Source organism: Arachis ipaensis, chromosome B5 (genome assembly GCF_059453495.1).
Source record: "Arachis ipaensis isolate K30076 ecotype BB chromosome B5, ASM5945349v1, whole genome shotgun sequence".
Classification (NCBI taxonomy): Eukaryota; Viridiplantae; Streptophyta; class Magnoliopsida; order Fabales; family Fabaceae; genus Arachis; species Arachis ipaensis.
In genome coordinates this window covers 120,800,405-120,809,665 of record NC_142440.1, presented here as the reverse complement: position 1 = coordinate 120,809,665, position 9,261 = coordinate 120,800,405, and the positions used below count along the sequence as shown (strand labels likewise).

The following is a 9,261-nucleotide window of genomic DNA, read 5'->3' as shown; positions in this document are numbered from 1 at the left end:
CTATACTGTGACATAGAGGATTCCATATTTTCTGTCTTCTTCTTTTTCATATGAGCAGGAACAAGAATAAGAACACTCTTGTTGAAGGTGATCCTGAACCTGAAAGGACTCTGAAGAGGAAGCTAAAGCACAACTCTCCAGAGAAAATTTGACAAAAATTTTCGAAAAAGAAGGAGACATGGCCAAAAATAATAACAATGCAAGGAAGATGCTTGGTGACTTTACTGCACCAAATTCCAATTTACATGGAAGAAGCATCTCAATCCCTGCCGCTGGAGCAAACAATTTTGAGCTAAAGCCTCAATTAGTTTCTCTGATGCAACAGAACTGCAAGTTTCATGGACTTCCATCAGAAGATCTTTTTCAGTTCTTAACTGAATTCTTGCAGATCTGTGATACTGTTAAGACCAATGGGGTTGACTCCGAGGTCTACAGGCTTATGCTTTTCCCATTTGCTGTAAGAGACAGAGCTAGAATATGGTTGGACTCTCAACCTAAAGATAGCCTGAACTCTTGGGATAAGCTGGTCACGGCTTTCTTAGCCAAGTTCTTTCCTCCTCAAAAGCTTAGCAAGCTTAGAGTGGATGTTCAAACCTTCAAACAGAAAGAAGGTGAATCCCTCTATGAAGCTTGGGAGAGATACAAGCAACTGACCAAAAAGTGTCCTTCTAACATGCTTTCAGAATGGACCATCCTGGATATATTCTATGATGGTCTGTCTGAATTATCTAAGATGTCATTGGACCATTCTGGAGGTGGATCCATTCACCTAAAGAAAACGCCTGCAGAAGCTCAGGAACTCATTGACATGGTTACAAATAACCAGTTCATGTACACTTCTGAAAGTAATCTTGTGAGTAATGGGACGCCTCAGAGGAAGGGAGTTCTTGAAATTGATACTCTGAATGCCATATTGGCTCAGAATAAAATATTGACTCAGCAAGTCAATATGATTTCTCAGTGTCTGAATGGATTACAAGCTGCATCCAACAGTACTGAAGAGCCATCTTCTGAAGAAGAAGCTTATGATCCTGAGAACCCTGCAATAGCAGAGGTGAATTACATGGGTGAACCCTATGGAAACACCTATAATCCCTCATGGAGAAATCATCCAAATTTCTCATGGAAGGATCAACAAAAGCCTCAACAAGGCTTTAATAATGGTGGAAGAAATAGGTTTAGCAATAGCAAGCCTTTTCCATCATCCACTCAACAACAGACAGAGAATTCTGAACAGAATCCATCTAGCTTAGCAAATATAGTCTCTAATCTATCTAAGGCCACTTTAAGTTTCATGAATGAAACAAGGTCCTCCATTAGAAATTTGGAGGCACAAGTGGGCCAGCTGAGTAAAAGAGCCACTGAAACTCCTCCTAGTACTCTCCCAAGCAATACAGAAGAGAATCCAAAAAGAGAGTGCAAGGCCATCACCTTGCTTGGTGTGGCCGAACCCAGAGAGGAGGGGAAGGACGTGAATCCTAGTGAGGAAGACCTCCTGGAACGCTCAGTGACCAATAAGGAGTTTCCCTTTGAGGAACCAAAGAAATCTGAGGCTTATCTAGAGACCATAGAGATTCCATTGAACCTCCTTTTACCATTCATAAGCTCTGAAGACTATTCATCTTCTGAAGAAGATGAAGACATTGCTGAAGAGCAAGTTACTCAATATTTAAGTGCAATCATAAAGCTGAATGCCAAATTATTTGGTAATGAGACTTGGGAGGATGAACCTCCATTGCTCATCAAGGAACTAAATGCCTTGGTTCAGCAAACTCTACCTCAAAAGAAACAGGATCCTGGTAAATTCTCAATTCCCTGTAACATAGGCACCCTGACCTTTGAGAAGGCTCTGTGTGACCTGGGGTCAGGAATAAACTTAATACCACTCTCTGTAATGGAGAAACTTGGGATCTTTGAGGTGCAAGCTGCCAGAATCTCATTAGAGATGGCAGACAACTCAAGAAAACAGGCTTATGGACTAGTAGAGGACGTGCTAGTAAAGGTTGAAGGCCTTTACATCCCTGCTGATTTCATAATCCTAGACACTGGGAAGGATGAGGATGAATCCATCATCCTTGGAAGACCCTTCCTAGCCACAGCAAGAGCTGTGATTGATGTGGACAGAGGAGAATTGGTCCTTCAATTGAATGAGGATAACCTTGTGTTTAAGACTCAAGGATCTCCTTCTGTAACCATAGAGAGTAAGCATGAAAAGCTTCTCTCACTGCAGAGTCAACCAAAACCCCCACAGTCAAACTCTAAGTTTGGTGTTAGGAGGCCACAACCAAACTCTAAGTTTGGTGTTGAACCCCCACATTCAAACTTTAAGTTTTGTGTTGGGAGGTCCCAACAATGCTCTGAACATCTGTGAGGCTCCATGAGAGCTCACTGTCAAGCTATTGACATTAAAGAAGCGCTTGTTGGGAGGCAACCCAATGTTATTTAATTATATCTATTTATTTTCTATTGTTATTTTATTTTTTTTAGGTTGATGATCATGTGGAGTCACAAAAACTACTGAAAAATCAAAAACAGAATGAAAAACAGCTTCAAAAATAGCTCACCCTGGAGGAAGAACTTACTAGCGTTTAAACGCCAGAAGAAGCATCAAACTGGCGTTTAACGCCAAAAAGAAGCATCAAGCTGGCATTAAATGCCAGAAACAAGCACCAGACTGGTGTTTAACGCCAGAACAGAGCATGGAAGTGGCGTTAAACGCCAGAAACAAGCAGCAAGCTGGCGTTTAACGCCAGACATGCATACTGAGGGCGTTTTACACGCCTAATTGGAGCAGGGATGTTAAGTCCTTGACCTCACTAGATCTGTAGACCCCACAGGATCCCTTCAGGATCTGTGGACTGATGAGCGGATAATTTATACGCTTTTTGGCATTGTTTTTAGTATGTTTTTAGTAGAATCTAGTTACTTTTAGGGATGTTTTCATTAGTTTTCATGTTAAATTCACATTTCTGGACTTTACTATGAGTTTGTGTGTTTTTCTGTGATTTCAGGTATTTTCTGGCTGAAATTGAGGGACTTGAGCAAAAATCAGATTCAGAGGTTGAAGAAGGACTGCTGATGCTGTTGGATTCTGACCTCCCTGCACTCAAAGTGGATTTTCTGGAGCTACAGAACTCCAAATGGCGCGCTTCTAATTGCGTTGGAAAGTAGACATCCAGGGCTTTACAGAAATGTATAATAGTCCATACTTTCCTCAAGTTTAGATGATGCAAACTGGCGTTCAACGCCAACTCTCTGCCCAATTCTGGCGTCCAGCGCCAGAAACAAGCTGCAAAGTGGAGTTCAACGCCCAAACTGGCACAAAAGTTGGCGTTCAACTCCAAGAAGGACCTCTACACGTGCAAAACTCAAGCTCAGCCCAAGCACACACCAAGTGGGCCCCGGAAGTGGATTTATGCATCAATTACTTACTTTTGTAAACCCTAGTAGCTAGTTTATTATAAATAGAACTTTTTATCATTGTATTCAGAGTCTTGGTTACCCCGGTTCCCCTCTGGTGCCGAGACCAATGAACTCCATTATCACTTATGTATTTTCAACGGTAGAGTTTCTACACTCCATAGATTAAGGTGTGGAGCTCTGCTGTTCTTCAAAGATTAATGCAAAGTACTACTGTTTTCTATTCAATTCATCTTATTTCGCTTCTAAGATATTCATTCGCACTTCAACCTGAATGTGATGAACGTGATAATCATCATCATTCCCTATGAACGCGTGCCTGACAACCACTTCCGTTCTACATTAGATTGAATGAGTATCTCTTAGATCTCTTAATCGGAATCTTCGTGGTGTAAGCTAGAATGATGGCAGCATTCAAGAGAATCTGGAAAGTCTAAACCTTGTCTGTGGTATTCTAAGTAGGATTCAATGATTGAATGATTGTGACGAGCTTCAAACTCGCGATTGCTGGGCGTAGTGACAGACGCAAAAGGATAGTAAATCCTATTCCAGCATGATCGAGAACCGACAGATGAATAGCCGTGCCGTGACAGGGTGCGTTGACCACTTTCACTGAGAGGATAGGATGTAACCATTGACAAGGGTGATGCCTCCAGACGATTAGCCGTGCCGTGACAGGGCATTTGGATCATTTTCCCGAGAGAAGACCGAAAGTAGCCATTGACAATGGTGATGCATTACATAAAGCCAGCCATGGAAAGGAGTAAGACTGATTGGGTGAAGATAGCAGGAAAGCAGAGGTTCAGAGGAACGAAGGCATCTCTATTCGCTTATCTGAAATTCTCACCAATGATTTACATAAGTATTTCTATCCCTGTTTCATTAATTAATTTCGAAAACCCCATTACTATTTTATATCTGCCTGACTGAGATTTACAAGGTGACCATAGCTTGCTTCATACCAACAATCTCCGTGGGATTCGACCCTTACTCACGTAAGGTATTACTTGGACGACCCAGTGCACTTGCTGGTTAGTTGTGCGAAGTTGTGAACCATAGTATTGGCATCATATTTTTGGCGCCATTACCATGGAAAGAAAGAGCGATGAATTTTACATAATCAAAGTGTAATCACAATTTCCGCGCACCATGGACCCCACAGGATCCCCACCTTTTCTTCTCTCCTCTTCACACCTTTTCATAACTCTCTTCCATAAATACCCTTCACCAATCACCTCAATCACTCTTCCCCATCACCTCTTCACCACTCACATCCATCCTCTCTTCCCCAAAAACCCCACCTACCTCCAAAATTCAAACTCTTTTCCCTTCCAAACCCAACCCTAATGGCCGAACCCTAAACCTTCCCCCACTCCTATATAAACCTCTCTTTCCTTCTTCATTTTCATACAACACAACCCTTTCTTCTTCCCCTTGGCCGAATACACACCTCTCTCCCTCTCCTCCATTCTTCTTCTTCTTCTCCTTCTTTCTTTCTTCTTTTGCTCGGGGACGAGCAAACATTTTAAGTTTGGTGTGGTAAAAGTTTGTTTTTCCATAACCATTAATGGCACCTAAGGCCAGAGAAACCTCAAGAAAGAGGAAAGGGAAGGCAATTGCTTCCACCTCTGAGTCATGGGAGATGGAGAGATTCATCTCAAAGGTCCATCAAGACCACTTCTATGAAGTTGTGGCCAAGAAGAAAGTGATCCCTGAGGTTCCTTTCAAGCTCAAAAAGAATGAGTATCCGGAGATCCGACATGAGATCCGAAGAAGAGGTTGGGAAGTTCTTACCAACCCCATTCAACAAGTCAGAATCTTAATGGTTCAAGAGTTCTATGCAAACCATGGATCACTAGGAACCATGATCAAAGTGTGAACCCGAATCCAAAGAATTGGCTTACAATGGTTCGGGGGAATTACTTAGATTTTAGTTCGGAAAATGTAAGGTTGGCATTCAACTTGCCAATGATGCAAGAAAACGCACGCCCCTACACTAGAAGGGTCAACTTTGATCAAAGGTTGGACCAAGTCCTCATGGACATATGTGTGGAAGGAGCTCGATGGAAAGTTGACTCAAGAGGCAAGCCGGTTCAATTAAGAAGATTGGACCTTAAGCCTGTAGCTAGAGAATGGTTGGAGTTTATTCAACGCTCAATCATTTCTACTAGCAACCGGTCTGAAGTTACTATAGACCGGGCCATCATGATTCATAGTATCATGATTGGGGAGGAAGTAGAAGTTCATGAGATTATACCTCAAGAACTCTATAAGGTGGCTGATAAGTCTTCCACTTTGGAAAGGTTAGCCTTTCCTCACCTCATTTGTCACCTCGACAATTCGGCTGGAATTGACATAGAGGGAGACATCCTCATTGATGAGGATAAGCCCATCACTAAGAAAAAGATGGAGCAAACAAGAGATCATGGACCTCAACAAGAGCATGAGGAAATTCCTCACCATGAAATCCCTGAGATGCCTCAAGGGATGCACTTCCCTCCACAAAACTATTGGGAGCAAATCAACACTTCCCTAGGAGAATTAAGCTCCAACATGGGACAACTAAGGATGGAGCACCAAGAGCATTCCATCATCCTCCATGAGATTAGAGAAGATCAAAGAGCTATGAGGGAGGAGCAACAAAGACAAGGAAGAGACATAGAGGAGCTCAAGAGAACAAGAAGTACATGGTTTCGAATTCATCCTTGAAACTAGTTTAATTATTTTGATGTGGTGACAATACTTTTTGTTTTCTGAATGAATGCTTGAACAGTGCATATGTCTTTTGAATTTGTTGTTTATGAATGTTAAATATGTTGGCTCTTGAAAGAATGATGAGAAAAGAGAAATGTTATTGATAATCTGAAAAATCATAAAATTGGTTCTTGAAGCAAGAAAAATCAGTGAATACAAAAGCTTGCAAAAAAAAAAAAAAGAGAAAAGAAAAATGGCGAAAAAAAGAGAGAAAAAAAAAAAAGCAAGCAGAAAAAGCCAAAAGCTCTTTAAACCAAAAGGCAAGAGCAAAAAGCCAATAGCCCTTAAAACCAAAAGGCAAGGGTAATAAAAAGGATCCAAGTCTTTGAGCATCAGTGGATAGGAGGGCCTAAAGGAATAAAATCCTAGCCTAAGCGGCTAAACCAAACTGTCCCTAACCATGTGCTTGTGGCATGAAGGTGTCAAGTGAAAACTTGAGACTGAGCGGTTAAAGTCAAGGTCCAAAACAAAAAAAAATAGTGTGCTTAAGAACTCTGGACACCTCTAATTGGGGACTCTAACAAAGCTAAGTCACAATCTAAAAAGGTTCACCCAGTTATGTGTCTGTGGCAATTATGTATCCGGTGGTAATATTGGAAAACAAAGTGCTTAGGGCCACAGCCAAGACTAATAAAGTAGCTGTGTTCAAGAATCAACATACTGAACTAGGAGAATCAATAACACTATCTAAAATCTAAGTTCCTATAGATGCCAATCATTCTGAACTTCAATGGATAAAGTGAGATGCCAAAACTATTCAAGAGGCAAAAAGCTACTAGTCCCGCTCATCTGATTGGAGTTAAGTTTCATTGATATTTTGGAATTTATAGTATATTCTCTTCTTTTTATCCTATTTGATTTTCAATTGCTTGGGGACAAGCAACAATTTAAGTTTGGTGTTGTGATGAGCGGATAATTTATACGCTTTTTGGCATTGTTTTTACATAGTTTTCAGTATGATTTGATTAGTTTTTAATATATTTTTATTAGTTTTTTAATAAAATTCACATTTCTGGACTTTACTATGAGTTTGTGTGTTTTTCTGTGATTTCAGGTAATTTCTGGCTGAAATTGAGGGACTTGAGCAAAAATCAGATTCAGAGGTTGAAAAAGGACTGCAGATGCTGTTGGATTCTGACCTCCCTGCACTAAAAGTAGCTTTTCTGGAGCTACAGGAGTCCAAATGGCGCACTCTCAATTGCGTTGGAAATTAGCCATCTAGGGCTTTCCAGCAATATATAATAGTCTATACTTTGCCCGACTTTAGATGATGCAAACTTGCGTTCAACGCCATCTTTATGCCCTATTCTGGAGTTAAACGCCAGAAACAGGTTGCAAAGCAGAGTTAAACGCCAAAAATAGGTTACAAACTGGCGTTTAACTCCAAGAAAGACCTCTACACGTGAAAGCTTCAATGCTCAGCCCAAGCATACACCAAGTGGGCCCGGAAGTGGATTTCTGCATCATTTACTCATTTTTGTAAATCCTAGTAACTAGTTTAGTATAAATAGGACTTTTTACTATTGTATTTACATCTTTGGATCATTTTAGATCTCTAGACCTCCATGGGAGGCTGGCCACTCGGCCATGTCTACCCTATTTTCACTTATGTATTTTCAACGGTAGAGTTTCTATACACCATAGATTAAGGTGTGGAGCTCTGCTGTTTCTCATGAATTAATGCAAAGTACTATTGTTTTTCTATTCAATTCAAGCCTATTTCTTCTCTAAGATATCCATTCAGACACAAGAACATGATGAATGTGATGATTATGTGACGCTCATCATCATTCTCACTTATGAACGCGTGCCTGACAAACACTTCCGTTCTACATGCAAACAAGCTTGAATGCGTATCTCTTAGCCTCCTGATCGTGAGATCAAAGTCTTCGTGGTATAGGCTAGAATTATTGGTGGCCATTCTTGAGATCCGGAAAGTCTAAACCTTGTCTGTGGTATTCCGAGTAGGATCTGGGAAGGGATGGCTGTGACGAGCTTCAAACTCGCGAGTGCTGGGCGTAGTGATAGACGCAAAAGGATTACTGAATCCTATTCCAGTATGATCGAGAACCGACAGATGATTAGCCGTGCGGTGGCAACGCATTTTAGATCATTTTCACTGAGAGGACGGGATGTAGCCATTGACAATGGTGATGCCCTACATAAAGCTTTCCATAGAAAGGAGTATGAAGGATTGGATGAAAGCAGTAGGAAAGTGGAGATTCAGAAGGAACTGAGCATCTCTATACGCTTATCTGAAATTCTCACCAATGAATTACATAAGTATCTCTATCTTTATTTCACGTTTTATTTATATTTTAATTATTAAAACTCTATAACCATTTGAATCCGCCTGACTGAGATTTACAAGGTGACCATAGCTTGCTTCAAGCCGACAATCTCCGTGGGATCGACCCTTACTCACGTAAGGTTTATTACTTGGACGACCCAGTGCACTTGCTGGTTAGTTGTGCGAAGTTGTGAAGAAGAACTAAGATTATGAACGTGCGTATTAAGTTTTCAGCGCCGTTACCAAGGAATGAACGATCACGATTTTGCCACACCAGGAGTCTTAGCTGTCGTGAGGCGTAAGCCACCACATTCCTGCTCTGCATTAACGCACATGCTAATCCTTTGTAGGAAACATCACAGTATATCTCGAAAGGTTCCTGCAGATCTGATAGTTTTAATACTGGTGCTATTGTCAATTTCTCTTGCAGGGTCTCAAAACTCTTTTCACACTCAGTCGTCCATACAAATGGAACTTCTTTTCGTGTGAGGCATGTCAAAAGTAAGGCTATTTGCGAAAATTCTCTGATGAATCGTCGGTAGTACCCTGCGATTCCTAGAAAACTTTGAACTTTCATAACAGTCGTAGCTTGTTCCCATTGTACTACAGCTTCAATCTTCGAAGGATCTACTGATATTTCTCCTTGTGTTATCACATGTCCTAAGAGTGCCACTTCATTCGCCCAAAACTCATACTTCGACAACTTTGCATACAGCTTTTGTGCCCTCAATATTTGCAGCATAATTCTCAGATGTTCTTCATGTTATGCTTCCATCTTGAATAGATAAGGATATCAT

General features: G+C 41.0%; 1 non-coding gene across 1 annotated transcript; it reads right to left on the bottom strand.

The window, feature by feature from the left end:
* Positions 1–571: 571 nt before the first annotated feature.
* Positions 572–679, bottom strand: LOC148565593 (small nucleolar RNA R71). Its single transcript, XR_015885593.1, has one exon. It is a non-coding gene; the product is annotated as a small nucleolar RNA R71 (small nucleolar RNA).
* Positions 680–9,261: the final 8,582 nt, after the last annotated feature.